The sequence below is a fragment of the Phyllobates terribilis genome, unplaced genomic scaffold (assembly GCF_046119375.1).
Source record: "Phyllobates terribilis strain yellow unplaced genomic scaffold, ASM4611937v1 Scaffold_108__1_contigs__length_5656254, whole genome shotgun sequence".
In the NCBI taxonomy this organism is placed as follows: domain Eukaryota; kingdom Metazoa; phylum Chordata; class Amphibia; order Anura; family Dendrobatidae; genus Phyllobates; species Phyllobates terribilis.
The window spans coordinates 3,163,282-3,190,111 of NW_027362868.1; the positions used below are offsets into that span (position 1 = coordinate 3,163,282).

The 26,830-nt window shown below is 46.1% G+C and overlaps 18 non-coding genes and 4 pseudogenes across 18 annotated transcripts; all 22 read left to right on the forward strand.

The window, feature by feature from the left end:
- The first annotated feature begins 798 nt into the window (after positions 1-798).
- On the forward strand, positions 799-989 carry LOC141200027 (U2 spliceosomal RNA). The gene has a single exon (XR_012271762.1). It is a non-coding gene; the product is annotated as a U2 spliceosomal RNA (small nuclear RNA).
- A 1,120-nt stretch (positions 990-2,109) lies between these two features.
- LOC141200029 (U2 spliceosomal RNA) lies at positions 2,110-2,300 on the forward strand. Its single transcript, XR_012271764.1, has one exon. It is a non-coding gene; the product is annotated as a U2 spliceosomal RNA (small nuclear RNA).
- A 1,119-nt stretch (positions 2,301-3,419) lies between these two features.
- On the forward strand, positions 3,420-3,610 carry LOC141200030 (U2 spliceosomal RNA). Its single transcript, XR_012271765.1, has one exon. It is a non-coding gene; the product is annotated as a U2 spliceosomal RNA (small nuclear RNA).
- Positions 3,611-4,730: 1,120 nt separating this feature from the next.
- LOC141200031 (U2 spliceosomal RNA) lies at positions 4,731-4,921 on the forward strand. The gene has a single exon (XR_012271766.1). It is a non-coding gene; the product is annotated as a U2 spliceosomal RNA (small nuclear RNA).
- A 1,122-nt stretch (positions 4,922-6,043) lies between these two features.
- On the forward strand, positions 6,044-6,234 carry LOC141200032 (U2 spliceosomal RNA). The gene has a single exon (XR_012271767.1). It is a non-coding gene; the product is annotated as a U2 spliceosomal RNA (small nuclear RNA).
- A 1,121-nt stretch (positions 6,235-7,355) lies between these two features.
- Positions 7,356-7,546, forward strand: LOC141200033 (U2 spliceosomal RNA). Its single transcript, XR_012271768.1, has one exon. It is a non-coding gene; the product is annotated as a U2 spliceosomal RNA (small nuclear RNA).
- A 1,120-nt stretch (positions 7,547-8,666) lies between these two features.
- Positions 8,667-8,758, forward strand: LOC141201053 (U2 spliceosomal RNA; annotated as a pseudogene).
- Positions 8,759-9,547: 789 nt separating this feature from the next.
- LOC141200884 (U2 spliceosomal RNA) lies at positions 9,548-9,733 on the forward strand. The gene has a single exon (XR_012272582.1). It is a non-coding gene; the product is annotated as a U2 spliceosomal RNA (small nuclear RNA).
- Positions 9,734-10,852: 1,119 nt separating this feature from the next.
- On the forward strand, positions 10,853-10,944 carry LOC141201054 (U2 spliceosomal RNA; annotated as a pseudogene).
- A 789-nt stretch (positions 10,945-11,733) lies between these two features.
- Positions 11,734-11,918, forward strand: LOC141200869 (U2 spliceosomal RNA). The gene has a single exon (XR_012272570.1). It is a non-coding gene; the product is annotated as a U2 spliceosomal RNA (small nuclear RNA).
- Positions 11,919-13,037: 1,119 nt separating this feature from the next.
- On the forward strand, positions 13,038-13,129 carry LOC141201055 (U2 spliceosomal RNA; annotated as a pseudogene).
- Positions 13,130-13,918: 789 nt separating this feature from the next.
- On the forward strand, positions 13,919-14,104 carry LOC141200885 (U2 spliceosomal RNA). The gene has a single exon (XR_012272583.1). It is a non-coding gene; the product is annotated as a U2 spliceosomal RNA (small nuclear RNA).
- Positions 14,105-15,223: 1,119 nt separating this feature from the next.
- LOC141201056 (U2 spliceosomal RNA) lies at positions 15,224-15,315 on the forward strand (annotated as a pseudogene).
- A 789-nt stretch (positions 15,316-16,104) lies between these two features.
- LOC141200886 (U2 spliceosomal RNA) lies at positions 16,105-16,290 on the forward strand. Its single transcript, XR_012272584.1, has one exon. It is a non-coding gene; the product is annotated as a U2 spliceosomal RNA (small nuclear RNA).
- Positions 16,291-17,412: 1,122 nt separating this feature from the next.
- On the forward strand, positions 17,413-17,603 carry LOC141200034 (U2 spliceosomal RNA). The gene has a single exon (XR_012271769.1). It is a non-coding gene; the product is annotated as a U2 spliceosomal RNA (small nuclear RNA).
- A 1,121-nt stretch (positions 17,604-18,724) lies between these two features.
- LOC141200035 (U2 spliceosomal RNA) lies at positions 18,725-18,915 on the forward strand. The gene has a single exon (XR_012271770.1). It is a non-coding gene; the product is annotated as a U2 spliceosomal RNA (small nuclear RNA).
- A 1,118-nt stretch (positions 18,916-20,033) lies between these two features.
- On the forward strand, positions 20,034-20,224 carry LOC141200036 (U2 spliceosomal RNA). The gene has a single exon (XR_012271771.1). It is a non-coding gene; the product is annotated as a U2 spliceosomal RNA (small nuclear RNA).
- Positions 20,225-21,343: 1,119 nt separating this feature from the next.
- Positions 21,344-21,534, forward strand: LOC141200037 (U2 spliceosomal RNA). The gene has a single exon (XR_012271772.1). It is a non-coding gene; the product is annotated as a U2 spliceosomal RNA (small nuclear RNA).
- Positions 21,535-22,654: 1,120 nt separating this feature from the next.
- On the forward strand, positions 22,655-22,845 carry LOC141200038 (U2 spliceosomal RNA). Its single transcript, XR_012271773.1, has one exon. It is a non-coding gene; the product is annotated as a U2 spliceosomal RNA (small nuclear RNA).
- Positions 22,846-23,965: 1,120 nt separating this feature from the next.
- On the forward strand, positions 23,966-24,156 carry LOC141200040 (U2 spliceosomal RNA). Its single transcript, XR_012271775.1, has one exon. It is a non-coding gene; the product is annotated as a U2 spliceosomal RNA (small nuclear RNA).
- Positions 24,157-25,273: 1,117 nt separating this feature from the next.
- On the forward strand, positions 25,274-25,464 carry LOC141200041 (U2 spliceosomal RNA). Its single transcript, XR_012271776.1, has one exon. It is a non-coding gene; the product is annotated as a U2 spliceosomal RNA (small nuclear RNA).
- A 1,121-nt stretch (positions 25,465-26,585) lies between these two features.
- On the forward strand, positions 26,586-26,776 carry LOC141200042 (U2 spliceosomal RNA). Its single transcript, XR_012271777.1, has one exon. It is a non-coding gene; the product is annotated as a U2 spliceosomal RNA (small nuclear RNA).
- The last annotated feature ends 54 nt before the right edge of the window (positions 26,777-26,830 follow it).

The window sequence follows — 26,830 nt, forward strand, 5'->3', positions numbered from 1 at the left end:
ACAATATAATTGACCTTTCAGTATATTGTTGCACACACACCATCTATTTAGCAAATGCCCTTGTTATCAACAGCAGCCTTTTAAACTCACCTGAGCTAACAGGTATGTGAGCTGGTTACTCTGCTGCGCTTAAAATTTCTTTTTTGGTTTGCTACAATGCCTTTTCTGAAACGTTGTCTCCCTCTGCTGGAACACTGACTTCTTTCATTTAATGCCTGCAGACTACAAAAGAGAAACCAACCCAAAAAGTTTGGTTGATTAGTCTGTGGCATTCTTTTAAACTGTTGCTTATGGCGGTCTCTGTGAGCTTCTCAGTGACATTCAGCCATCCAGGTATCCCGCCTGCAGTAGACGGAATGTGGCAATGGAACGCTGGCTGCGCGTGTCATAATAGGCTCTGAGCCTTTATATACCTGCGCACAGCAGCAGCCACCTTCAGTCTGCTGCTGGACAGCCAGCAGCAGCAGCAGCAGGAGAGGTAATTAATCAGCAACCCTCCTGCTAAGGGTAGACAGCTGCTCGTTCCACCCCCCCCCCCGCCTTAATTGGTTCTCCTCCCTTCCAACGGTGTTGAGGCGGGTGGGAACAGCCGGGGGTTGAGGGTACTGTGCTAAAAGAGGTGGAGTTATGCAGACCTAAAACGCGTGGATTGCAGCAGCAGCAAGCCGAAAAGTGCAGGCATGTGAAGGATCTAGAGGTTGACAGCATGTCTTCTTAACGGGAGTCCAGGTGGCCATCTCCACAAATGGACTTTTCAGAATCCTTGGGTGGCACCGTAGTCGGAAACCAATTCTGGTTATCGCTTCTCGGCCTTTTGGCTAAGATCAAGTGTAGTATCTGTTCTTATCAGTTTAATATCTGATACGTCCCCTATCTGGGGACCATATATTAAATGGATTTTTAGAACAGGGAGATGGAAAAAGAGCTTGCTCTGTCCACTCCACGCATTGACCTGGTATTGCAGTATCTCCAGGACCGGTGCACCCCTTCTTTAATGCAGTTTCTAAAATCAGAAAGAATTGAATTCAATGCTTTTTGTTCATTTTGCTTGTTTGTCGGATTTTGGGATGGACTCTTTGGCTTTGCTTTTCTTCTCCTCATTGGATTTTTCATGTTAAAAGTTGCAGAAGCCAGATGACAAGCTCATTTTGGTTCAACTTCAGCAACTGTGCATTGCATTGCCATGTAATGTAATGTAATGCAATGCTATCTATCTAGCTCTCCCTCTATACTTCCTTTTGGATAAACAGACATATTAGGCAAGCATTTTGGAGCTTTCACCTAAATAACTACAGGTGGTGAGATAAGCTGCACAATATAATTGACCTTTCAGTATATTGTTGCACACACACCATCTATTTAGCAAATGCCCTTGTTATCAACAGCAGCCTTTTAAACTCACCTGAGCTAACAGGTATGTGAGCTGGTTACTCTGCTGCGCTTAAAATTTCTTTTTTGGTTTGCTACAATGCCTTTTCTGAAACGTTGTCTCCCTCTGCTGGAACACTGACTTCTTTCATTTAATGCCTGCAGACTATAAAAGAGAAACCAACCCAAAAAGTTTGGTTGATTAGTCTGTGGCATTCTTTTAAACTGTTGCTTATGGCGGTCTCTGTGAGCTTCTCAGTGACATTCAGCCATCCAGGTATCCCGCCTGCAGTAGACGGAATGTGGCAATGGAACGCTGGCTGCGCGTGTCATAATAGGCTCTGAGCCTTTATATACCTGCGCACAGCAGCAGCCACCTTCAGTCTGCTGCTGGACAGCCAGCAGCAGCAGCAGCAGGAGAGGTAATTAATCAGCAACCCTCCTGCTAAGGGTAGACAGCTGCTCGTTCCACCCCCCCCCCGCCTTAATTGGTTCTCCTCCCTTCCAACGGTGTTGAGGCGGGTGGGAACAGCCGGGGGTTGAGGGTACTGTGCTAAAAGAGGTGGAGTTATGCAGATCTAAAACGCGTGGATTGCAGCAGCAGCAAGCCGAAAAGTGCAGGCATGTGAGGGATCTAGAGGTTGACAGCATGTCTTCTTAACGGGAGTCCAGGTGGCCATCTCCACAAATGGACTTTTCAGAATCCTTGGGTGGCACCGTAGTCGGAAACCAATTCTGGTTATCGCTTCTCGGCCTTTTGGCTAAGATCAAGTGTAGTATCTGTTCTTATCAGTTTAATATCTGATACGTCCCCTATCTGGGGACCATATATTAAATGGATTTTTAGAACAGGGAGATGGAAAAAGAGCTTGCTCTGTCCACTCCACGCATTGACCTGGTATTGCAGTATCTCCAGGACCGGTGCACCCCTTCTTTAATGCAGTTTCTAAAATCAGAAAGAATTGAATTCAATGCTTTTTGTTCATTTTGCTTGTTTGTCGGATTTTGGGATGGACTCTTTGGCTTTGCTTTTCTTCTCCTCATTGGATTTTTCATGTTAAAAGTTGCAGAAGCCAGATGACAAGCTCATTTTGGTTCAACTTCAGCAACTGTGCATTGCATTGCCATGTAATGTAATGTAATGCAATGCTATCTATCTAGCTCTCCCTCTATACTTCCTTTTGGATAAACAGACATATTAGGCAAGCATTTTGGAGCTTTCACCTAAATAACTACAGGTGGTGAGATAAGCTGCACAATATAATTGAACTTTCAGTATATTGTTGCACACACACCATCTATTTAGCAAATGCCCTTGTTATCAACAGCAGCCTTTTAAACTCACCTGAGCTAACAGGTATGTGAGCTGGTTACTCTGCTGCGCTTAAAATTTCTTTTTTGGTTTGCTACAATGCCTTTTCTGAAACGTTGTCTCCCTCTGCTGGAACACTGACTTCTTTCATTTAATGCCTGCAGACTATAAAAGAGAAACCAACCCAAAAAGTTTGGTTGATTAGTCTGTGACATTCTTTTAAACTGTTGCTTATGGTGGTCTCTGTGAGCTTCTCAGTGACATTCAGCCATCCAGGTATCCCGCCTGCAGTAGACGGAATGTGGCAATGGAACGCTGGCTGCGCGTGTCATAATAGGCTCTGAGCCTTTATATACCTGCGCACAGCAGCAGCCACCTTCAGTCTGCTGCTGGACAGCCAGCAGCAGCAGCAGCAGGAGAGGTAATTAATCAGCAACCCTCCTGCTAAGGGTAGACAGCTGCTCGTTCCACCCCCCCCCGCCTTAATTGGTTCTCCTCCCTTCCAACGGTGTTGAGGCGGGTGGGAACAGCCGGGGGTTGAGGGTACTGTGCTAAAAGAGGTGGAGTTATGCAGATCTAAAACGCGTGGATTGCAGCAGCAGCAAGCCGAAAAGTGCAGGCATGTGAGGGATCTAGAGGTTGACAGCATGTCTTCTTAACGGGAGTCCAGGTGGCCATCTCCACAAATGGACTTTTCAGAATCCTTGGGTGGCACCGTAGTCGGAAACCAATTCTGGTTATCGCTTCTCGGCCTTTTGGCTAAGATCAAGTGTAGTATCTGTTCTTATCAGTTTAATATCTGATACGTCCCCTATCTGGGGACCATATATTAAATGGATTTTTAGAACAGGGAGATGGAAAAAGAGCTTGCTCTGTCCACTCCACGCATTGACCTGGTATTGCAGTATCTCCAGGACCGGTGCACCCCTTCTTTAATGCAGTTTCTAAAATCAGAAAGAATTGAATTCAATGCTTTTTGTTCATTTTGCTTGTTTGTCGGATTTTGGGATGGACTCTTTGGCTTTGCTTTTCTTCTCCTCATTGGATTTTTCATGTTAAAAGTTGCAGAAGCCAGATGACAAGCTCATTTTGGTTCAACTTCAGCAACTGTGCATTGCATTGCCATGTAATGTAATGTAATGCAATGCTATCTATCTAGCTCTCCCTCTATACTTCCTTTTGGATAAACAGACATATTAGGCAAGCATTTTGGAGCTTTCACCTAAATAACTACAGGTGGTGAGATAAGCTGCACAATATAATTGACCTTTCAGTATATTGTTGCACACACACCATCTATTTAGCAAATGCCCTTGTTATCAACAGCAGCCTTTTAAACTCACCTGAGCTAACAGGTATGTGAGCTGGTTACTCTGCTGCGCTTAAAATTTCTTTTTTGGTTTGCTACAATGCCTTTTCTGAAACGTTGTCTCCCTCTGCTGGAACACTGACTTCTTTCATTTAATGCCTGCAGACTATAAAAGAGAAACCAACCCAAAAAGTTTGGTTGATTAGTCTGTGGCATTCTTTTAAACTGTTGCTTATGGCGGTCTCTGTGAGCTTCTCAGTGACATTCAGCCATCCAGGTATCCCGCCTGCAGTAGACGGAATGTGGCAATGGAACGCTGGCTGCGCGTGTCATAATAGGCTCTGAGCCTTTATATACCTGCGCACAGCAGCAGCCACCTTCAGTCTGCTGCTGGACAGCCAGCAGCAGCAGCAGCAGGAGAGGTAATTAATCAGCAACCCTCCTGCTAAGGGTAGACAGCTGCTCGTTCCACCCCCCCCCCGCCTTAATTGGTTCTCCTCCCTTCCAACGGTGTTGAGGCGGGTGGGAACAGCCGGGGGTTGAGGGTACTGTGCTAAAAGAGGTGGAGTTATGCAGATCTAAAACGCGTGGATTGCAGCAGCAGCAAGCCGAAAAGTGCAGGCATGTGAGGGATCTAGAGGTTGACAGCATGTCTTCTTAACGGGAGTCCAGGTGGCCATCTCCACAAATGGACTTTTCAGAATCCTTGGGTGGCACCGTAGTCGGAAACCAATTCTGGTTATCGCTTCTCGGCCTTTTGGCTAAGATCAAGTGTAGTATCTGTTCTTATCAGTTTAATATCTGATACGTCCCCTATCTGGGGACCATATATTAAATGGATTTTTAGAACAGGGAGATGGAAAAAGAGCTTGCTCTGTCCACTCCACGCATTGACCTGGTATTGCAGTATCTCCAGGACCGGTGCACCCCTTCTTTAATGCAGTTTCTAAAATCAGAAAGAATTGAATTCAATGCTTTTTGTTCATTTTGCTTGTTTGTCGGATTTTGGGATGGACTCTTTGGCTTTGCTTTTCTTCTCCTCATTGGATTTTTCATGATAAAAGTTGCAGAAGCCAGATGACAAGCTCATTTTGGTTCAACTTCAGCAACTGTGCATTGCATTGCCATGTAATGTAATGTAATGCAATGCTATCTATCTAGCTCTCCCTCTATACTTCCTTTTGGATAAACAGACATATTAGGCAAGCATTTTGGAGCTTTCACCTAAATAACTACAGGTGGTGAGATAAGCTGCACAATATAATTGACCTTTCAGTATATTGTTGCACACACACCATCTATTTAGCAAATGCCCTTGTTATCAACAGCAGCCTTTTAAACTCACCTGAGCTAACAGGTATGTGAGCTGGTTACTCTGCTGCGCTTAAAATTTCTTTTTTGGTTTGCTACAATGCCTTTTCTGAAACGTTGTCTCCCTCTGCTGGAACACTGACTTCTTTCATTTAATGCCTGCAGACTATAAAAGAGAAACCAACCCAAAAAGTTTGGTTGATTAGTCTGTGGCATTCTTTTAAACTGTTGCTTATGGCGGTCTCTGTGAGCTTCTCAGTGACATTCAGCCATCCAGGTATCCCGCCTGCAGTAGACGGAATGTGGCAATGGAACGCTGGCTGCGCGTGTCATAATAAGCTCTGAGCCTTTATATACCTGCGCACAGCAGCAGCCACCTTCAGTCTGCTGCTGGACAGCCAGCAGCAGCAGCAGCAGGAGAGGTAATTAATCAGCAACCCTCCTGCTAAGGGTAGACAGCTGCTCGTTCCACCCCCCCCCCCCGCCTTAATTGGTTCTCCTCCCTTCCAACGGTGTTGAGGCGGGTGGGAACAGCCGGGGGTTGAGGGTACTGTGCTAAAAGAGGTGGAGTTATGCAGATCTAAAACGCGTGGATTGCAGCAGCAGCAAGCCGAAAAGTGCAGGCATGTGAGGGATCTAGAGGTTGACAGCATGTCTTCTTAACGGGAGTCCAGGTGGCCATCTCCACAAATGGACTTTTCAGAATCCTTGGGTGGCACCGTAGTCGGAAACCAATTCTGGTTATCGCTTCTCGGCCTTTTGGCTAAGATCAAGTGTAGTATCTGTTCTTATCAGTTTAATATCTGATACGTCCCCTATCTGGGGACCATATATTAAATGGATTTTTAGAACAGGGAGATGGAAAAAGAGCTTGCTCTGTCCACTCCACGCATTGACCTGGTATTGCAGTATCTCCAGGACCGGTGCACCCCTTCTTTAATGCAGTTTCTAAAATCAGAAAGAATTGAATTCAATGCTTTTTGTTCATTTTGCTTGTTTGTCGGATTTTGGGATGGACTCTTTGGCTTTGCTTTTCTTCTCCTCATTGGATTTTTCATGTTAAAAGTTGCAGAAGCCAGATGACAAGCTCATTTTGGTTCAACTTCAGCAACTGTGCATTGCATTGCCATGTAATGTAATGTAATGCAATGCTATCTATCTAGCTCTCCCTCTATACTTCCTTTTGGATAAACAGACATATTAGGCAAGCATTTTGGAGCTTTCACCTAAATAACTACAGGTGGTGAGATAAGCTGCACAATATAATTGACCTTTCAGTATATTGTTGCACACACACCATCTATTTAGCAAATGCCCTTGTTATCAACAGCAGCCTTTTAAACTCACCTGAGCTAACAGGTATGTGAGCTGGTTACTCTGCTGCGCTTAAAATTTCTTTTTTGGTTTGCTACAATGCCTTTTCTGAAACGTTGTCTCCCTCTGCTGGAACACTGACTTCTTTCATTTAATGCCTGCAGACTATAAAAGAGAAACCAACCCAAAAAGTTTGGTTGATTAGTCTGTGGCATTCTTTTAAACTGTTGCTTATGGCGGTCTCTGTGAGCTTCTCAGTGACATTCAGCCATCCAGGTATCCCGCCTGCAGTAGACGGAATGTGGCAATGGAACGCTGGCTGCGCGTGTCATAATAGGCTCTGAGCCTTTATATACCTGCGCACAGCAGCAGCCACCTTCAGTCTGCTGCTGGACAGCCAGCAGCAGCAGCAGCAGGAGAGGTAATTAATCAGCAACCCTCCTGCTAAGGGTAGACAGCTGCTCGTTCCACCCCCCCCCCCGCCTTAATTGGTTCTCCTCCCTTCCAACGGTGTTGAGGCGGGTGGGAACAGCCGGGGGTTGAGGGTACTGTGCTAAAAGAGGTGGAGTTATGCAGATCTAAAACGCGTGGATTGCAGCAGCAGCAAGCCGAAAAGTGCAGGCATGTGAGGGATCTAGAGGTTGACAGCATGTCTTCTTAACGGGAGTCCAGGTGGCCATCTCCACAAATGGACTTTTCAGAATCCTTGGGTGGCACCGTAGTCGGAAACCAATTCTGGTTATCGCTTCTCGGCCTTTTGGCTAAGATCAAGTGTAGTATCTGTTCTTATCAGTTTAATATCTGATACGTCCCCTATCTGGGGACCATATATTAAATGGATTTTTAGAACAGGGAGATGGAAAAAGAGCTTGCTCTGTCCACTCCACGCATTGACCTGGTATTGCAGTATCTCCAGGACCGGTGCACCCCTTCTTTAATGCAGTTTCTAAAATCAGAAAGAATTGAATTCAATGCTTTTTGTTCATTTTGCTTGTTTGTCGGATTTTGGGATGGACTCTTTGGCTTTGCTTTTCTTCTCCTCATTGGATTTTTCATGTTAAAAGTTGCAGAAGCCAGATGACAAGCTCATTTTGGTTCAACTTCAGCAACTGTGCATTGCATTGCCATGTAATGTAATGTAATGCAATGCTATCTATCTAGCTCTCCCTCTATACTTCCTTTTGGATAAACAGACATATTAGGCAAGCATTTTGGAGCTTTCACCTAAATAACTACAGGTGGTGAGATAAGCTGCACAATATAATTGACCTTTCAGTATATTGTTGCACACACACCATCTATTTAGCAAATGCCCTTGTTATCAACAGCAGCCTTTTAAACTCACCTGAGCTAACAGGTATGTGAGCTGGTTACTCTGCTGCGCTTAAAATTTCTTTTTTGGTTTGCTACAATGCCTTTTCTGAAACGTTGTCTCCCTCTGCTGGAACACTGACTTCTTTCATTTAATGCCTGCAGACTATAAAAGAGAAACCAACCCAAAAAGTTTGGTTGATTAGTCTGTGGCATTCTTTTAAACTGTTGCTTATGGCGGTCTCTGTGAGCTTCTCAGTGACATTCAGCCATCCAGGTATCCCGCCTGCAGTAGACGGAATGTGGCAATGGAACGCTGGCTGCGCGTGTCATAATAGGCTCTGAGCCTTTATATACCTGCGCACAGCAGCAGCCACCTTCAGTCTGCTGCTGGACAGCCAGCAGCAGCAGCAGCAGGAGAGGTAATTAATCAGCAACCCTCCTGCTAAGGGTAGACAGCTGCTCGTTCCACCCCCCCCCCGCCTTAATTGGTTCTCCTCCCTTCCAACGGTGTTGAGGCGGGTGGGAACAGCCGGGGGTTGAGGGTACTGTGCTAAAAGAGGTGGAGTTATGCAGATCTAAAACGCGTGGATTGCAGCAGCAGCAAGCCGAAAAGTGCAGGCATGTGAGGGATCTAGAGGTTGACAGCATGTCTTCTTAACGGGAGTCCAGGTGGCCATCTCCACAAATGGACTTTTCAGAATCCTTGGGTGGCACCGTAGTCAGAAACCAATTTTGGTTATCGCTTCTCGGCCTTTTGGCTAAGATCAAGTGTAGTATCTTTCGAAAAGGCGGTTTTGGATGTTGGCCGCCCTAGTAGATTGATACATTATGCACACTGGGGTTTAGGCGCTTGTTAGTACGCCAGGTGGCTAATATAGTCATCTGGTGGAAAGCATGGCCCCCCAGGATCGACGCCATTGGGCCGGGGAAGATCGAAAGCCCGAAGTGTGAAGTGCCCCAGGAATGGTGACCCTGGGGTGCCTTAACTCACTGGGATTGGGAACCCCACTTGAGTTTATGGCACATTTGCACAAGCACTTCAAATTTTCTTTCTTCGCACACACCCTTATTCCGGGCCTTCTGGCCTTAGGATGGGGAATTTTTCAATTCCCGGTCGAAGGTCCGGGCAGTATTATACTGTGAAACCTTCACTATTTATTTAATTTCTTTGTCACTGTGTGTCCACTTATTCACGTGTGTCACGTCCTACTAGGATTTTGTCGGGATGCGGTTCCCTTACGGGTTCCTCTCTTGGCAGGTCTAGGGGGGGAGTGTGTGGCCATCAGGTTCCGCTCCCCCCTGAACCCCCCTGGCTCTCCTCTTTCGGGAGGAGAGCGTTGTTGGCTCCCCTCTTCCGGGAGGGGAGCACAGTCTTTGGCTCCCAGTGCCTTGCTCGGGTGAGAACTCGGGCAGGTGCTGGGGGTAAGATTGGGTCGCCTCTGGCTTCGGCTGGAGGTGGCTTTTTGTCCCTGTTCCTCGCTGTGGCCTTTTGGCTCGGAGGGACGGGGAATGGTTTGGGGGACCCTTCTCCTTTTGGAGAGGGTTTCAAGAAGACCAGCATCCTAGTGCACTTTTTTTGTGGCACTTGTCACTTTTTTAAGCGCACTCGGGTTTTGTACACGAATTCGGGCTTTCGATAAAAAAAAAAAAAATCTGTTCTTATCAGTTTAATATCTGATACGTCCCCTATCTGGGGACCATATATTAAATGGATTTTTAGAACAGGGAGATGGAAAAAGAGCTTGCTCTGTCCACTCCACGCATTGACCTGGTATTGCAGTATCTCCAGGACCGGTGCACCCCTTCTTTAATGCAGTTTCTAAAATCAGAAAGAATTGAATTCAATGCTTTTTGTTCATTTTGTTTGTTTGTCGGATTTTGGGATGGACTCTTTGGCTTTGCTTTTCTTCTCCTCATTGGATTTTTCATGTTAAAAGTTGCAGAAGCCAGATGACAAGCTCATTTTGGTTCAACTTCAGCAACTGTGCATTGCATTGCCATGTAATGTAATGTAATGCAATGCTATCTATCTAGCTCTCCCTCTATACTTCCTTTTGGATAAACAGACATATTAGGCAAGCATTTTGGAGCTTTCACCTAAATAACTACAGGTGGTGAGATAAGCTGCACAATATAATTGACCTTTCAGTATATTGTTGCACACACACCATCTATTTAGCAAATGCCCTTGTTATCAACAGCAGCCTTTTAAACTCACCTGAGCTAACAGGTATGTGAGCTGGTTACTCTGCTGCGCTTAAAATTTCTTTTTTGGTTTGCTACAATGCCTTTTCTGAAACGTTGTCTCCCTCTGCTGGAACACTGACTTCTTTCATTTAATGCCTGCAGACTATAAAAGAGAAACCAACCCAAAAAGTTTGGTTGATTAGTCTGTGGCATTCTTTTAAACTGTTGCTTATGGCGGTCTCTGTGAGCTTCTCAGTGACATTCAGCCATCCAGGTATCCCGCCTGCAGTAGACGGAATGTGGCAATGGAACGCTGGCTGCGCGTGTCATAATAGGCTCTGAGCCTTTATATACCTGCGCACAGCAGCAGCCACCTTCAGTCTGCTGCTGGACAGCCAGCAGCAGCAGCAGCAGGAGAGGTAATTAATCAGCAACCCTCCTGCTAAGGGTAGACAGCTGCTCGTTCCACCCCCCCCCGCCTTAATTGGTTCTCCTCCCTTCCAACGGTGTTGAGGCGGGTGGGAACAGCCGGGGGTTGAGGGTACTGTGCTAAAAGAGGTGGAGTTATGCAGATCTAAAACGCGTGGATTGCAGCAGCACCAAGCCGAAAAGTGCAGGCATGTGAGGGATCTAGAGGTTGACAGCATGTCTTCTTAACGGGAGTCCAGGTGGCCATCTCCACAAATGGACTTTTCAGAATCCTTGGGTGGCACCGTAGTCGGAAACCAATTCTGGTTATCGCTTCTCGGCCTTTTGGCTAAGATCAAGTGTAGTATCTTTCGAAAAGGCGGTTTTGGATGTTGGCCGCCCTAGTAGATTGATACATTATGCACACTGGGGTTTAGGCGCTTGTTAGTACGCCAGGTGGCTAATATAGTCATCTGGTGGAAAGCATGGCCCCCCAGGATCGACGCCATTGGGCCGGGGAAGATCGAAAGCCCGAAGTGTGAAGTGCCCCAGGAATGGTGACCCTGGGGTGCCTTAACTCACTGGGATTGGGAACCCCACTTGAGTTTATGGCACATTTGCACAAGCACTTCAAATTTTCTTTCTTCGCACACACCCTTATTCCGGGCCTTCTGGCCTTAGGATGGGGAATTTTTCAATTCCCGGTCGAAGGTCCGGGCAGTATTATACTGTGAAACCTTCACTATTTATTTAATTTCTTTGTCACTGTGTGTCCACTTATTCACGTGTGTCACGTCCTACTAGGATTTTGTCGGGATGCGGTTCCCTTACGGGTTCCTCTCTTGGCAGGTCTAGGGGGGGAGTGTGTGGCCATCAGGTTCCGCTCCCCCCTGAACCCCCCTGGCTCTCCTCTTTCGGGAGGAGAGCGTTGTTGGCTCCCCTCTTCCGGGAGGGGAGCACAGTCTTTGGCTCCCAGTGCCTTGCTCGGGTGAGAACTCGGGCAGGTGCTGGGGGTAAGATTGGGTCGCCTCTGGCTTCGGCTGGAGGTGGCTTTTTGTCCCTGTTCCTCGCTGTGGCCTTTTGGCTCGGAGGGACGGGGAATGGTTTGGGGGACCCTTCTCCTTTTGGAGAGGGTTTCAAGAAGACCAGCATCCTAGTGCACTTTTTTTGTGGCACTTGTCACTTTTTTAAGCGCACTCGGGTTTTGTACACGAATTCGGGCTTTCGATAAAAAAAAAAAAATCTGTTCTTATCAGTTTAATATCTGATACGTCCCCTATCTGGGGACCATATATTAAATGGATTTTTAGAACAGGGAGATGGAAAAAGAGCTTGCTCTGTCCACTCCACGCATTGACCTGGTATTGCAGTATCTCCAGGACCGGTGCACCCCTTCTTTAATGCAGTTTCTAAAATCAGAAAGAATTGAATTCAATGCTTTTTGTTCATTTTGCTTGTTTGTCGGATTTTGGGATGGACTCTTTGGCTTTGCTTTTCTTCTCCTCATTGGATTTTTCATGTTAAAAGTTGCAGAAGCCAGATGACAAGCTCATTTTGGTTCAACTTCAGCAACTGTGCATTGCATTGCCATGTAATGTAATGTAATGCAATGCTATCTATCTAGCTCTCCCTCTATACTTCCTTTTGGATAAACAGACATATTAGGCAAGCATTTTGGAGCTTTCACCTAAATAACTACAGGTGGTGAGATAAGCTGCACAATATAATTGACCTTTCAGTATATTGTTGCACACACACCATCTATTTAGCAAATGCCCTTGTTATCAACAGCAGCCTTTTAAACTCACCTGAGCTAACAGGTATGTGAGCTGGTTACTCTGCTGCGCTTAAAATTTCTTTTTTGGTTTGCTACAATGCCTTTTCTGAAACGTTGTCTCCCTCTGCTGGAACACTGACTTCTTTCATTTAATGCCTGCAGACTATAAAAGAGAAACCAACCCAAAAAGTTTGGTTGATTAGTCTGTGGCATTCTTTTAAACTGTTGCTTATGGCGGTCTCTGTGAGCTTCTCAGTGACATTCAGCCATCCAGGTATCCCGCCTGCAGTAGACGGAATGTGGCAATGGAACGCTGGCTGCGCGTGTCATAATAGGCTCTGAGCCTTTATATACCTGCGCACAGCAGCAGCCACCTTCAGTCTGCTGCTGGACAGCCAGCAGCAGCAGCAGCAGGAGAGGTAATTAATCAGCAACCCTCCTGCTAAGGGTAGACAGCTGCTCGTTCCACCCCCCCCCGCCTTAATTGGTTCTCCTCCCTTCCAACGGTGTTGAGGCGGGTGGGAACAGCCGGGGGTTGAGGGTACTGTGCTAAAAGAGGTGGAGTTATGCAGATCTAAAACGCGTGGATTGCAGCAGCAGCAAGCCGAAAAGTGCAGGCATGTGAGGGATCTAGAGGTTGACAGCATGTCTTCTTAACGGGAGTCCAGGTGGCCATCTCCACAAATGGACTTTTCAGAATCCTTGGGTGGCACCGTAGTCGGAAACCAATTCTGGTTATCGCTTCTCGGCCTTTTGGCTAAGATCAAGTGTAGTATCTTTCGAAAAGGCGGTTTTGGATGTTGGCCGCCCTAGTAGATTGATACATTATGCACACTGGGGTTTAGGCGCTTGTTAGTACGCCAGGTGGCTAATATAGTCATCTGGTGGAAAGCATGGCCCCCCAGGATCGACGCCATTGGGCCGGGGAAGATCGAAAGCCCGAAGTGTGAAGTGCCCCAGGAATGGTGACCCTGGGGTGCCTTAACTCACTGGGATTGGGAACCCCACTTGAGTTTATGGCACATTTGCACAAGCACTTCAAATTTTCTTTCTTCGCACACACCCTTATTCCGGGCCTTCTGGCCTTAGGATGGGGAATTTTTCAATTCCCGGTCGAAGGTCCGGGCAGTATTATACTGTGAAACCTTCACTATTTATTTAATTTCTTTGTCACTGTGTGTCCACTTATTCACGTGTGTCACGTCCTACTAGGATTTTGTCGGGATGCGGTTCCCTTACGGGTTCCTCTCTTGGCAGGTCTAGGGGGGGAGTGTGTGGCCATCAGGTTCCGCTCCCCCCTGAACCCCCCTGGCTCTCCTCTTTCGGGAGGAGAGCGTTGTTGGCTCCCCTCTTCCGGGAGGGGAGCACAGTCTTTGGCTCCCAGTGCCTTGCTCGGGTGAGAACTCGGGCAGGTGCTGGGGGTAAGATTGGGTCGCCTCTGGCTTCGGCTGGAGGTGGCTTTTTGTCCCTGTTCCTCGCTGTGGCCTTTTGGCTCGGAGGGACGGGGAATGGTTTGGGGGACCCTTCTCCTTTTGGAGAGGGTTTCAAGAAGACCAGCATCCTAGTGCACTTTTTTTGTGGCACTTGTCACTTTTTTAAGCGCACTCGGGTTTTGTACACGAATTCGGGCTTTCGATAAAAAAAAAAAAAATCTGTTCTTATCAGTTTAATATCTGATACGTCCCCTATCTGGGGACCATATATTAAATGGATTTTTAGAACAGGGAGATGGAAAAAGAGCTTGCTCTGTCCACTCCACGCATTGACCTGGTATTGCAGTATCTCCAGGACCGGTGCACCCCTTCTTTAATGCAGTTTCTAAAATCAGAAAGAATTGAATTCAATGCTTTTTGTTCATTTTGCTTGTTTGTCGGATTTTGGGATGGACTCTTTGGCTTTGCTTTTCTTCTCCTCATTGGATTTTTCATGTTAAAAGTTGCAGAAGCCAGATGACAAGCTCATTTTGGTTCAACTTCAGCAACTGTGCATTGCATTGCCATGTAATGTAATGTAATGCAATGCTATCTATCTAGCTCTCCCTCTATACTTCCTTTTGGATAAACAGACATATTAGGCAAGCATTTTGGAGCTTTCACCTAAATAACTACAGGTGGTGAGATAAGCTGCACAATATAATTGACCTTTCAGTATATTGTTGCACACACACCATCTATTTAGCAAATGCCCTTGTTATCAACAGCAGCCTTTTAAACTCACCTGAGCTAACAGGTATGTGAGCTGGTTACTCTGCTGCGCTTAAAATTTCTTTTTTGGTTTGCTACAATGCCTTTTCTGAAACGTTGTCTCCCTCTGCTGGAACACTGACTTCTTTCATTTAATGCCTGCAGACTATAAAAGAGAAACCAACCCAAAAAGTTTGGTTGATTAGTCTGTGGCATTCTTTTAAACTGTTGCTTATGGCGGTCTCTGTGAGCTTCTCAGTGACATTCAGCCATCCAGGTATCCCGCCTGCAGTAGACGGAATGTGGCAATGGAACGCTGGCTGCGCGTGTCATAATAGGCTCTGAGCCTTTATATACCTGCGCACAGCAGCAGCCACCTTCAGTCTGCTGCTGGACAGCCAGCAGCAGCAGCAGCAGGAGAGGTAATTAATCAGCAACCCTCCTGCTAAGGGTAGACAGCTGCTCGTTCCACCCCCCCCCGCCTTAATTGGTTCTCCTCCCTTCCAACGGTGTTGAGGCGGGTGGGAACAGCCGGGGGTTGAGGGTACTGTGCTAAAAGAGGTGGAGTTATGCAGATCTAAAACGCGTGGATTGCAGCAGCAGCAAGCCGAAAAGTGCAGGCATGTGAGGGATCTAGAGGTTGACAGCATGTCTTCTTAACGGGAGTCCAGGTGGCCATCTCCACAAATGGACTTTTCAGAATCCTTGGGTGGCACCGTAGTCGGAAACCAATTCTGGTTATCGCTTCTCGGCCTTTTGGCTAAGATCAAGTGTAGTATCTTTCGAAAAGGCGGTTTTGGATGTTGGCCGCCCTAGTAGATTGATACATTATGCACACTGGGGTTTAGGCGCTTGTTAGTACGCCAGGTGGCTAATATAGTCATCTGGTGGAAAGCATGGCCCCCCAGGATCGACGCCATTGGGCCGGGGAAGATCGAAAGCCCGAAGTGTGAAGTGCCCCAGGAATGGTGACCCTGGGGTGCCTTAACTCACTGGGATTGGGAACCCCACTTGAGTTTGTGGCACATTTGCACAAGCACTTCAAATTTTCTTTCTTCGCACACACCCTTATTCCGGGCCTTCTGGCCTTAGGATGGGGAATTTTTCAATTCCCGGTCGAAGGTCCGGGCAGTATTATACTGTGAAACCTTCACTATTTATTTAATTTCTTTGTCACTGTGTGTCCACTTATTCACGTGTGTCACGTCCTACTAGGATTTTGTCGGGATGCGGTTCCCTTACGGGTTCCTCTCTTGGCAGGTCTAGGGGGGGAGTGTGTGGCCATCAGGTTCCGCTCCCCCCTGAACCCCCCTGGCTCTCCTCTTTCGGGAGGAGAGCGTTGTTGGCTCCCCTCTTCCGGGAGGGGAGCACAGTCTTTGGCTCCCAGTGCCTTGCTCGGGTGAGAACTCGGGCAGGTGCTGGGGGTAAGATTGGGTCGCCTCTGGCTTCGGCTGGAGGTGGCTTTTTGTCCCTGTTCCTCGCTGTGGCCTTTTGGCTCGGAGGGACGGGGAATGGTTTGGGGGACCCTTCTCCTTTTGGAGAGGGTTTCAAGAAGACCAGCATCCTAGTGCACTTTTTTTGTGGCACTTGTCACTTTTTTAAGCGCACTCGGGTTTTGTACACGAATTCGGGCTTTCGATAAAAAAAAAAAAAATCTGTTCTTATCAGTTTAATATCTGATACGTCCCCTATCTGGGGACCATATATTAAATGGATTTTTAGAACAGGGAGATGGAAAAAGAGCTTGCTCTGTCCACTCCACGCATTGACCTGGTATTGCAGTATCTCCAGGACCGGTGCACCCCTTCTTTAATGCAGTTTCTAAAATCAGAAAGAATTGAATTCAATGCTTTTTGTTCATTTTGCTTGTTTGTCGGATTTTGGGATGGACTCTTTGGCTTTGCTTTTCTTCTCCTCATTGGATTTTTCATGTTAAAAGTTGCAGAAGCCAGATGACAAGCTCATTTTGGTTCAACTTCAGCAACTGTGCATTGCATTGCCATGTAATGTAATGTAATGCAATGCTATCTATCTAGCTCTCCCTCTATACTTCCTTTTGGATAAACAGACATATTAGGCAAGCATTTTGGAGCTTTCACCTAAATAACTACAGGTGGTGAGATAAGCTGCACAATATAATTGACCTTTCAGTATATTGTTGCACACACACCATCTATTTAGCAAATGCCCTTGTTATCAACAGCAGCCTTTTAAACTCACCTGAGCTAACAGGTATGTGAGCTGGTTACTCTGCTGCGCTTAAAATTTCTTTTTTGGTTTGCTACAATGCCTTTTCTGAAACGTTGTCTCCCTCTGCTGGAACACTGACTTCTTTCATTTAATGCCTGCAGACTATAAAAGAGAAACCAACCCAAAAAGTTTGGTTGATTAGTCTGTGGCATTCTTTTAAACTGTTGCTTATGGCGGTCTCTGTGAGCTTCTCAGTGACATTCAGCCATCCAGGTATCCCGCCTGCAGTAGACGGAATGTGGCAATGGAACGCTGGCTGCGCGTGTCATAATAGGCTCTGAGCCTTTATATACCTGCGCACAGCAGCAGCCACCTTCAGTCTGCTGCTGGACAGCCAGCAGCAGCAGCAGCAGGAGAGGTAATTAATCAGCAACCCTCCTGCTAAGGGTAGACAGCTGCTCGTTCCACCCCCCCCCCCCGCCTTAATTGGTTCTCCTCCCTTCCAACGGTGTTGAGGCGGGTGGGAACAGCCGGGGGTTGAGGGTACTGTGCTAAAAGAGGTGGAGTTATGCAGATCTAAAACGCGTGGATTGCAGCAGCAGCAAGCCGAAAAGTGCAGGCATGTGAGGGATCTAGAGGTTGACAGCATGTCTTCTTAACGGGAGTCCAGGTGGCCATCTCCACAAATGGACTTTTCAGAATCCTTGGGTGGCACCGTAGTCGGAAACCAATTCTGGTTATCGCTTCTCGGCCTTTTGGCTAAGATCAAGTGTAGTATCTGTTCTTATCAGTTTAATATCTGATACGTCCCCTATCTGGGGACCATATATTAAATGGATTTTTAGAACAGGGAGATGGAAAAAGAGCTTGCTCTGTCCACTCCACGCATTGACCTGGTATTGCAGTATCTCCAGGACCGGTGCACCCCTTCTTTAATGCAGTTTCTAAAATCAGAAAGAATTGAATTCAATGCTTTTTGTTCATTTTGCTTGTTTGTCGGATTTTGGGATGGACTCTTTGGCTTTGCTTTTCTTCTCCTCATTGGATTTTTCATGTTAAAAGTTGCAGAAGCCAGATGACAAGCTCATTTTGGTTCAACTTCAGCAACTGTGCATTGCATTGCCATGTAATGTAATGTAATGCAATGCTATCTATCTAGCTCTCCCTCTATACTTCCTTTTGGATAAACAGACATATTAGGCAAGCATTTTGGAGCTTTCACCTAAATAACTACAGGTGGTGAGATAAGCTGCACAATATAATTGACCTTTCAGTATATTGTTGCACACACACCATCTATTTAGCAAATGCCCTTGTTATCAACAGCAGCCTTTTAAACTCACCTGAGCTAACAGGTATGTGAGCTGGTTACTCTGCTGCGCTTAAAATTTCTTTTTTGGTTTGCTACAATGCCTTTTCTGAAACGTTGTCTCCCTCTGCTGGAACACTGACTTCTTTCATTTAATGCCTGCAGACTATAAAAGAGAAACCAACCCAAAAAGTTTGGTTGATTAGTCTGTGGCATTCTTTTAAACTGTTGCTTATGGCGGTCTCTGTGAGCTTCTCAGTGACATTCAGCCATCCAGGTAATCCCGCCTGCAGTAGACGGAATGTGGCAATGGAACGCTGGCTGCGCATGTCATAATAGGCTCTGAGCCTTTATATACCTGCGCACAGCAGCAGCCACCTTCAGTCTGCTGCTGGACAGCCAGCAGCAGCAGCAGCAGGAGAGGTAATTAATCAGCAACCCTCCTGCTAAGGGTAGACAGCTGCTCGTTCCACCCCCCCCCCGCCTTAATTGGTTCTCCTCCCTTCCAACGGTGTTGAGGCGGGTGGGAACAGCCGGGGGTTGAGGGTACTGTGCTAAAAGAGGTGGAGTTATGCAGATCTAAAACGCGTGGATTGCAGCAGCAGCAAGTCGAAAAGTGCAGGCATGTGAGGGATCTAGAGGTTGACAGCATGTCTTCTTAACGGGAGTCCAGGTGGCCATCTCCACAAATGGACTTTTCAGAATCCTTGGGTGGCACCGTAGTCGGAAACCAATTCTGGTTATCGCTTCTCGGCCTTTTGGCTAAGATCAAGTGTAGTATCTGTTCTTATCAGTTTAATATCTGATACGTCCCCTATCTGGGGACCATATATTAAATGGATTTTTAGAACAGGGAGATGGAAAAAGAGCTTGCTCTGTCCACTCCACGCATTGACCTGGTATTGCAGTATCTCCAGGACCGGTGCACCCCTTCTTTAATGCAGTTTCTAAAATCAGAAAGAATTGAATTCAATGCTTTTTGTTCATTTTGCTTGTTTGTCGGATTTTGGGATGGACTCTTTGGCTTTGCTTTTCTTCTCCTCATTGGATTTTTCATGTTAAGAGTTGCAGAAGCCAGATGACAAGCTCATTTTGGTTCAACTTCAGCAACTGTGCATTGCATTGCCATGTAATGTAATGTAATGCAATGCTATCTATCTAGCTCTCCCTCTATACTTCCTTTTGGATAAACAGACATATTAGGCAAGCATTTTGGAGCTTTCACCTAAATAACTACAGGTGGTGAGATAAGCTGCACAATATAATTGACCTTTCAGTATATTGTTGCACACACACCATCTATTTAGCAAATGCCCTTGTTATCAACAGCAGCCTTTTAAACTCACCTGAGCTAACAGGTATTTGAGCTGGTTACTCTGCTGCGCTTAAAATTTCTTTTTTGGTTTGCTACAATGCCTTTTCTGAAACGTCTCCCTCTGCTGGAACACTGACTTCTTTCATTTAATGCCTGCAGACTATAAAAGAGAAACCAACCCAAAAAGTTTGGTTGATTAGTCTGTGGCATTCTTTTAAACTGTTGCTTATGGCGGTCTCTGTGAGCTTCTCAGTGACATTCAGCCATCCAGGTATCCCGCCTGCAGTAGACGGAATGTGGCAATGGAACGCTGGCTGCGCGTGTCATAATAGGCTCTGAGCCTTTATATACCTGCGCACAGCAGCAGCCACCTTCAGTCTGCTGCTGGACAGCCAGCAGCAGCAGCAGCAGGAGAGGTAATTAATCAGCAACCCTCCTGCTAAGGGTAGACAGCTGCTCGTTCCACCCCCCCCCCCGCCTTAATTGGTTCTCCTCCCTTCCAACGGTGTTGAGGCGGGTGGGAACAGCCGGGGGTTGAGGGTACTGTGCTAAAAGAGGTGGAGTTATGCAGATCTAAAACGCGTGGATTGCAGCAGCAGCAAGCCGAAAAGTGCAGGCATGTGAGGGATCTAGAGGTTGACAGCATGTCTTCTTAACGGGAGTCCAGGTGGCCATCTCCACAAATGGACTTTTCAGAATCCTTGGGTGGCACCGTAGTCGGAAACCAATTCTGGTTATCGCTTCTCGGCCTTTTGGCTAAGATCAAGTGTAGTATCTGTTCTTATCAGTTTAATATCTGATACGTCCCCTATCTGGGGACCATATATTAAATGGATTTTTAGAACAGGGAGATGGAAAAAGAGCTTGCTCTGTCCACTCCACGCATTGACCTGGTATTGCAGTATCTCCAGGACCGGTGCACCCCTTCTTTAATGCAGTTTCTAAAATCAGAAAGAATTGAATTCAATGCTTTTTGTTCATTTTGCTTGTTTGTCGGATTTTGGGATGGACTCTTTGGCTTTGCTTTTCTTCTCCTCATTGGATTTTTCATGTTAAAAGTTGCAGAAGCCAGATGACAAGCTCATTTTGGTTCAACTTCAGCAACTGTGCATTGCATTGCCATGTAATGTAATGTAATGCAATGCTATCTATCTAGCTCTCCCTCTATACTTCCTTTTGGATAAACAGACATATTAGGCAAGCATTTTGGAGCTTTCACCTAAATAACTACAGGTGGTGAGATAAGCTGCACAATATAATTGACCTTTCAGTATATTGTTGCACACACACCATCTATTTAGCAAATGCCCTTGTTATCAACAGCAGCCTTTTAAACTCACCTGAGCTAACAGGTATGTGCGCTGGTTACTCTGCTGCGCTTAAAATTTCTTTTTTGGTTTGCTACAATGCCTTTTCTGAAACGTTGTCTCCTTCTGCTGGAACACTGACTTCTTTCATTTAATGCCTGCAGACTATAAAAGAGAAACCAACCCAAAAAGTTTGGTTGATTAGTCTGTGGCATTCTTTTAAACTGTTGCTTATGGCGGTCTCTGTGAGCTTCTCAGTGACATTCAGCCATCCAGGTATCCCGCCTGCAGTAGACGGAATGTGGCAATGGAACGCTGGCTGCGCGTGTCATAATAGGCTCTGAGCCTTTATATACCTGCGCACAGCAGCAGCCACCTTCAGTCTGCTGCTGGACAGCCAGCAGCAGCAGCAGCAGGAGAGGTAATTAATCAGCAACCCTCCTGCTAAGGGTAGACAGCTGCTCGTTCCACCCCCCCCCGCCTTAATTGGTTCTCCTCCCTTCCAACGGTGTTGAGGCGGGTGGGAACAGCCGGGGGTTGAGGGTACTGTGCTAAAAGAGGTGGAGTTATGCAGATCTAAAACGCGTGGATTGCAGCAGCAGCAAGCCGAAAAGTGCAGGCATGTGAGGGATCTAGAGGTTGACAGCATGTCTTCTTAACGGGAGTCCAGGTGGCCATCTCCACAAATGGACTTTTCAGAATCCTTGGGTGGCACCGTAGTCGGAAACCAATTCTGGTTATCGCTTCTCGGCCTTTTGGCTAAGATCAAGTGTAGTATCTGTTCTTATCAGTTTAATATCTGATACGTCCCCTATCTGGGGACCATATATTAAATGGATTTTTAGAACAGGGAGATGGAAAAAGAGCTTGCTCTGTCCACTCCACGCATTGACCTGGTATTGCAGTATCTCCAGGACCGGTGCACCCCTTCTTTAATGCAGTTTCTAAAATCAGAAAGAATTGAATTCAATGCTTTTTGTTCATTTTGCTTGTTTGTCGGATTTTGGGATGGACTCTTTGGCTTTGCTTTTCTTCTCCTCATTGGATTTTTCATGTTAAAAGTTGCAGAAGCCAGATGACAAGCTCATTTTGGTTCAACTTCAGCAACTGTGCATTGCATTGCCATGTAATGTAATGTAATGCAATGCTATCTATCTAGCTCTCCCTCTATACTTCCTTTTGGATAAACAGACATATTAGGCAAGCATTTTGGAGCTTTCACCTAAATAACTACAAGTGGTGAGATAAGCTGCACAATATAATTGACCTTTCAGTATATTGTTGCACACACACCATCTATTTAGCAAATGCCCTTGTTATCAACAGCAGCCTTTTAAACTCACCTGAGCTAACAGGTATGTGCGCTGGTTACTCTGCTGCGCTTAAAATTTCTTTTTTGGTTTGCTACAATGCCTTTTCTGAAACGTTGTCTCCTTCTGCTGGAACACTGACTTCTTTCATTTAATGCCTGCAGACTATAAAAGAGAAACCAACCCAAAAAGTTTGGTTGATTAGTCTGTGGCATTCTTTTAAACTGTTGCTTATGGCGGTCTCTGTGAGCTTCTCAGTGACATTCAGCCATCCAGGTATCCCGCCTGCAGTAGACGGAATGTGGCAATGGAACGCTGGCTGCGCGTGTCATAATAGGCTCTGAGCCTTTATATACCTGCGCACAGCAGCAGCCACCTTCAGTCTGCTGCTGGACAGCCAGCAGCAGCAGCAGCAGGAGAGGTAATTAATCAGCAACCCTCCTGCTAAGGGTAGACAGCTGCTCGTTCCACCCCCCCCCCGCCTTAATTGGTTCTCCTCCCTTCCAACGGTGTTGAGGCGGGTGGGAACAGCCGGGGGTTGAGGGTACTGTGCTAAAAGAGGTGGAGTTATGCAGATCTAAAACGCGTGGATTGCAGCAGCAGCAAGCCGAAAAGTGCAGGCATGTGAGGGATCTAGAGGTTGACAGCATGTCTTCTTAACGGGAGTCCAGGTGGCCATCTCCACAAATGGACTTTTCAGAATCCTTGGGTGGCACCGTAGTCGGAAACCAATTCTGGTTATCGCTTCTCGGCCTTTTGGCTAAGATCAAGTGTAGTATCTGTTCTTATCAGTTTAATATCTGATACGTCCCCTATCTGGGGACCATATATTAAATGGATTTTTAGAACAGGGAGATGGAAAAAGAGCTTGCTCTGTCCACTCCACGCATTGACCTGGTATTGCAGTATCTCCAGGACCGGTGCACCCCTTCTTTAATGCAGTTTCTAAAATCAGAAAGAATTGAATTCAATGCTTTTTGTTCATTTTGCTTGTTTGTCGGATTTTGGGATGGACTCTTTGGCTTTGCTTTTCTTCTCCTCATTGGATTTTTCATGTTAAAAGTTGCAGAAGCCAGATGACAAGCTCATTTTGGTTCAACTTCAGCAACTGTGCATTGCATTGCCATGTAATGTAATGTAATGCAATGCTATCTATCTAGCTCTCCCTCTATACTTCCTTTTGGATAAACAGACATATTAGGCAAGCATTTTGGAGCTTTCACCTAAATAACTACAAGTGGTGAGATAAGCTGCACAATATAATTGACCTTTCAGTATATTGTTGCACACACACCATCTATTTAGCAAATGCCCTTGTTATCAACAGCAGCCTTTTAAACTCACCTGAGCTAACAGGTATGTGAGCTGGTTACTCTGCTGCGCTTAAAATTTCTTTTTTGGTTTGCTACAATGCCTTTTCTGAAACGTTGTCTCCCTCTGCTGGAACACTGACTTCTTTCATTTAATGCCTGCAGACTATAAAAGAGAAACCAACCCAAAAAGTTTGGTTGATTAGTCTGTGGCATTCTTTTAAACTGTTGCTTATGGCGGTCTCTGTGAGCTTCTCAGTGACATTCAGCCATCCAGGTATCCCGCCTGCAGTAGACGGAATGTGGCAATGGAACGCTGGCTGCGCGTGTCATAATAGGCTCTGAGCCTTTATATACCTGCGCACAGCAGCAGCCACCTTCAGTCTGCTGCTGGACAGCCAGCAGCAGCAGCAGCAGGAGAGATAATTAATCAGCAACCCTCCTGCTAAGGGTAGACAGCTGCTCGTTCCACCCCCCCCCCGCCTTAATTGGTTCTCCTCCCTTCCAACGGTGTTGAGGCGGGTGGGAACAGCCGGGGGTTGAGGGTACTGTGCTAAAAGAGGTGGAGTTATGCAGATCTAAAACGCGTGGATTGCAGCAGCAGCAAGCCGAAAAGTGCAGGCATGTGAGGGATCTAGAGGTTGACAGCATGTCTTCTTAACGGGAGTCCAGGTGGCCATCTCCACAAATGGACTTTTCAGAATCCTTGGGTGGCACCGTAGTCGGAAACCAATTCTGGTTATCGCTTCTCGGCCTTTTGGCTAAGATCAAGTGTAGTATCTGTTCTTATCAGTTTAATATCTGATACGTCCCCTATCTGGGGACCATATATTAAATGGATTTTTAGAACAGGGAGATGGAAAAAGAGCTTGCTCTGTCCACTCCACGCATTGACCTGGTATTGCAGTATCTCCAGGACCGGTGCACCCCTTCTTTAATGCAGTTTCTAAAATCAGAAAGAATTGAATTCAATGCTTTTTGTTCATTTTGCTTGTTTGTCGGATTTTGGGATGGACTCTTTGGCTTTGCTTTTCTTCTCCTCATTGGATTTTTCATGTTAAAAGTTGCAGAAGCCAGATGACAAGCTCATTTTGGTTCAACTTCAGCAACTGTGCATTGCATTGCCATGTAATGTAATGTAATGCAATGCTATCTATCTAGCTCTCCCTCTATACTTCCTTTTGGATAAACAGACATATTAGGCAAGCATTTTGGAGCTTTCACCTAAATAACTACAGGTGGTGAGATAAGCTGCACAATATAATTGACCTTTCAGTATATTGTTGCACACACACCATCTATTTAGCAAATGCCCTTGTTATCAACAGCAGCCTTTTAAACTCACCTGAGCTAACAGGTATGTGAGCTGGTTACTCTGCTGCGCTTAAAATTTCTTTTTTGGTTTGCTACAATGCCTTTTCTGAAACGTTGTCTCCCTCTGCTGGAACACTGACTTCTTTCATTTAATGCCTGCAGACTATAAAAGAGAAACCAACCCAAAAAGTTTGGTTGATTAGTCTGTGGCATTCTTTTAAACTGTTGCTTATGGCGGTCTCTGTGAGCTTCTCAGTGACATTCAGCCATCCAGGTATCCCGCCTGCAGTAGACGGAATGTGGCAATGGAACGCTGGCTGCGCGTGTCATAATAGGCTCTGAGCCTTTATATACCTGCGCACAGCAGCAGCCACCTTCAGTCTGCTGCTGGACAGCCAGCAGCAGCAGCAGGAGAGGTAATTAATCAGCAACCCTCCTGCTAAGGGTAGACAGCTGCTCGTTCCACCCCCCCCCCGCCTTAATTGGTTCTCCTCCCTTCCAACGGTGTTGAGGCGGGTGGGAACAGCCGGGGGTTGAGGGTACTGTGCTAAAAGAGGTGGAGTTATGCAGATCTAAAACGCGTGGATTGCAGCAGCAGCAAGCCGAAAAGTGCAGGCATGTGAGGGATCTAGAGGTTGACAGCATGTCTTCTTAACGGGAGTCCAGGTGGCCATCTCCACGAATGGACTTTTCAGAATCCTTGGGTGGCACCGTAGTCGGAAACCAATTCTGGTTATCGCTTCTCGGCCTTTTGGCTAAGATCAAGTGTAGTATCTGTTCTTATCAGTTTAATATCTGATACGTCCCCTATCTGGGGACCATATATTAAATGGATTTTTAGAACAGGGAGATGGAAAAAGAGCTTGCTCTGTCCACTCCACGCATTGACCTGGTATTGCAGTATCTCCAGGACCGGTGCACCCCTTCTTTAATGCAGTTTCTAAAATCAGAAAGAATTGAATTCAATGCTTTTTGTTCATTTTGCTTGTTTGTCGGATTTTGGGATGGACTCTTTGGCTTTGCTTTTCTTCTCCTCATTGGATTTTTCATGTTAAAAGTTGCAGAAGCCAGATGACAAGCTCATTTTGGTTCAACTTCAGCAACTGTGCATTGCATTGCCATGTAATGTAATGTAATGCAATGCTATCTATCTAGCTCTCCCTCTATACTTCCTTTTGGATAAACAGACATATTAGGCAAGCATTTTGGAGCTTTCACCTAAATAACTACAGGTGGTGAGATAAGCTGCACAATATAATTGACCTTTCAGTATATTGTTGCACACACACCATCTATTTAGCAAATGCCCTTGTTATCAACAGCAGCCTTTTAAACTCACCTGAGCTAACAGGTATGTGAGCTGGTTACTCTGCTGCGCTTAAAATTTCTTTTTTGGTTTGCTACAATGCCTTTTCTGAAACGTTGTCTCCCTCTGCTGGAACACTGACTTCTTTCATTTAATGCCTGCAGACTATAAAAGAGAAACCAACCCAAAAAGTTTGGTTGATTAGTCTGTGGCATTCTTTTAAACTGTTGCTTATGGCGGTCTCTGTGAGCTTCTCAGTGACATTCAGCCATCCAGGTATCCCGCCTGCAGTAGACGGAATGTGGCAATGGAACGCTGGCTGCGCGTGTCATAATAGGCTCTGAGCCTTTATATACCTGCGCACAGCAGCAGCCACCTTCAGTCTGCTGCTGGACAGCCAGCAGCAGCAGCAGCAGGAGAGGTAATTAATCAGCAACCCTCCTGCTAAGGGTAGACAGCTGCTCGTTCCACCCCCCCCCCCGCCTTAATTGGTTCTCCTCCCTTCCAACGGTGTTGAGGCGGGTGGGAACAGCCGGGGGTTGAGGGTACTGTGCTAAAAGAGGTGGAGTTATGCAGATCTAAAACGCGTGGATTGCAGCAGCAGCAAGCCAAAAAGTGCAGGCATGTGAGGGATCTAGAGGTTGACAGCATGTCTTCTTAACGGGAGTCCAGGTGGCCATCTCCACAAATGGACTTTTCAGAATCCTTGGGTGGCACTGTAGTCGGAAACCAATTCTGGTTATCGCTTCTCGGCCTTTTGGCTAAGATCAAGTGTAGTATCTGTTCTTATCAGTTTAATATCTGATACGTCCCCTATCTGGGGACCATATATTAAATGGATTTTTAGAACAGGGAGATGGAAAAAGAGCTTGCTCTGTCCACTCCACGCATTGACCTGGTATTGCAGTATCTCCAGGACCGGTGCACCCCTTCTTTAATGCAGTTTCTAAAATCAGAAAGAATTGAATTCAATGCTTTTTGTTCAT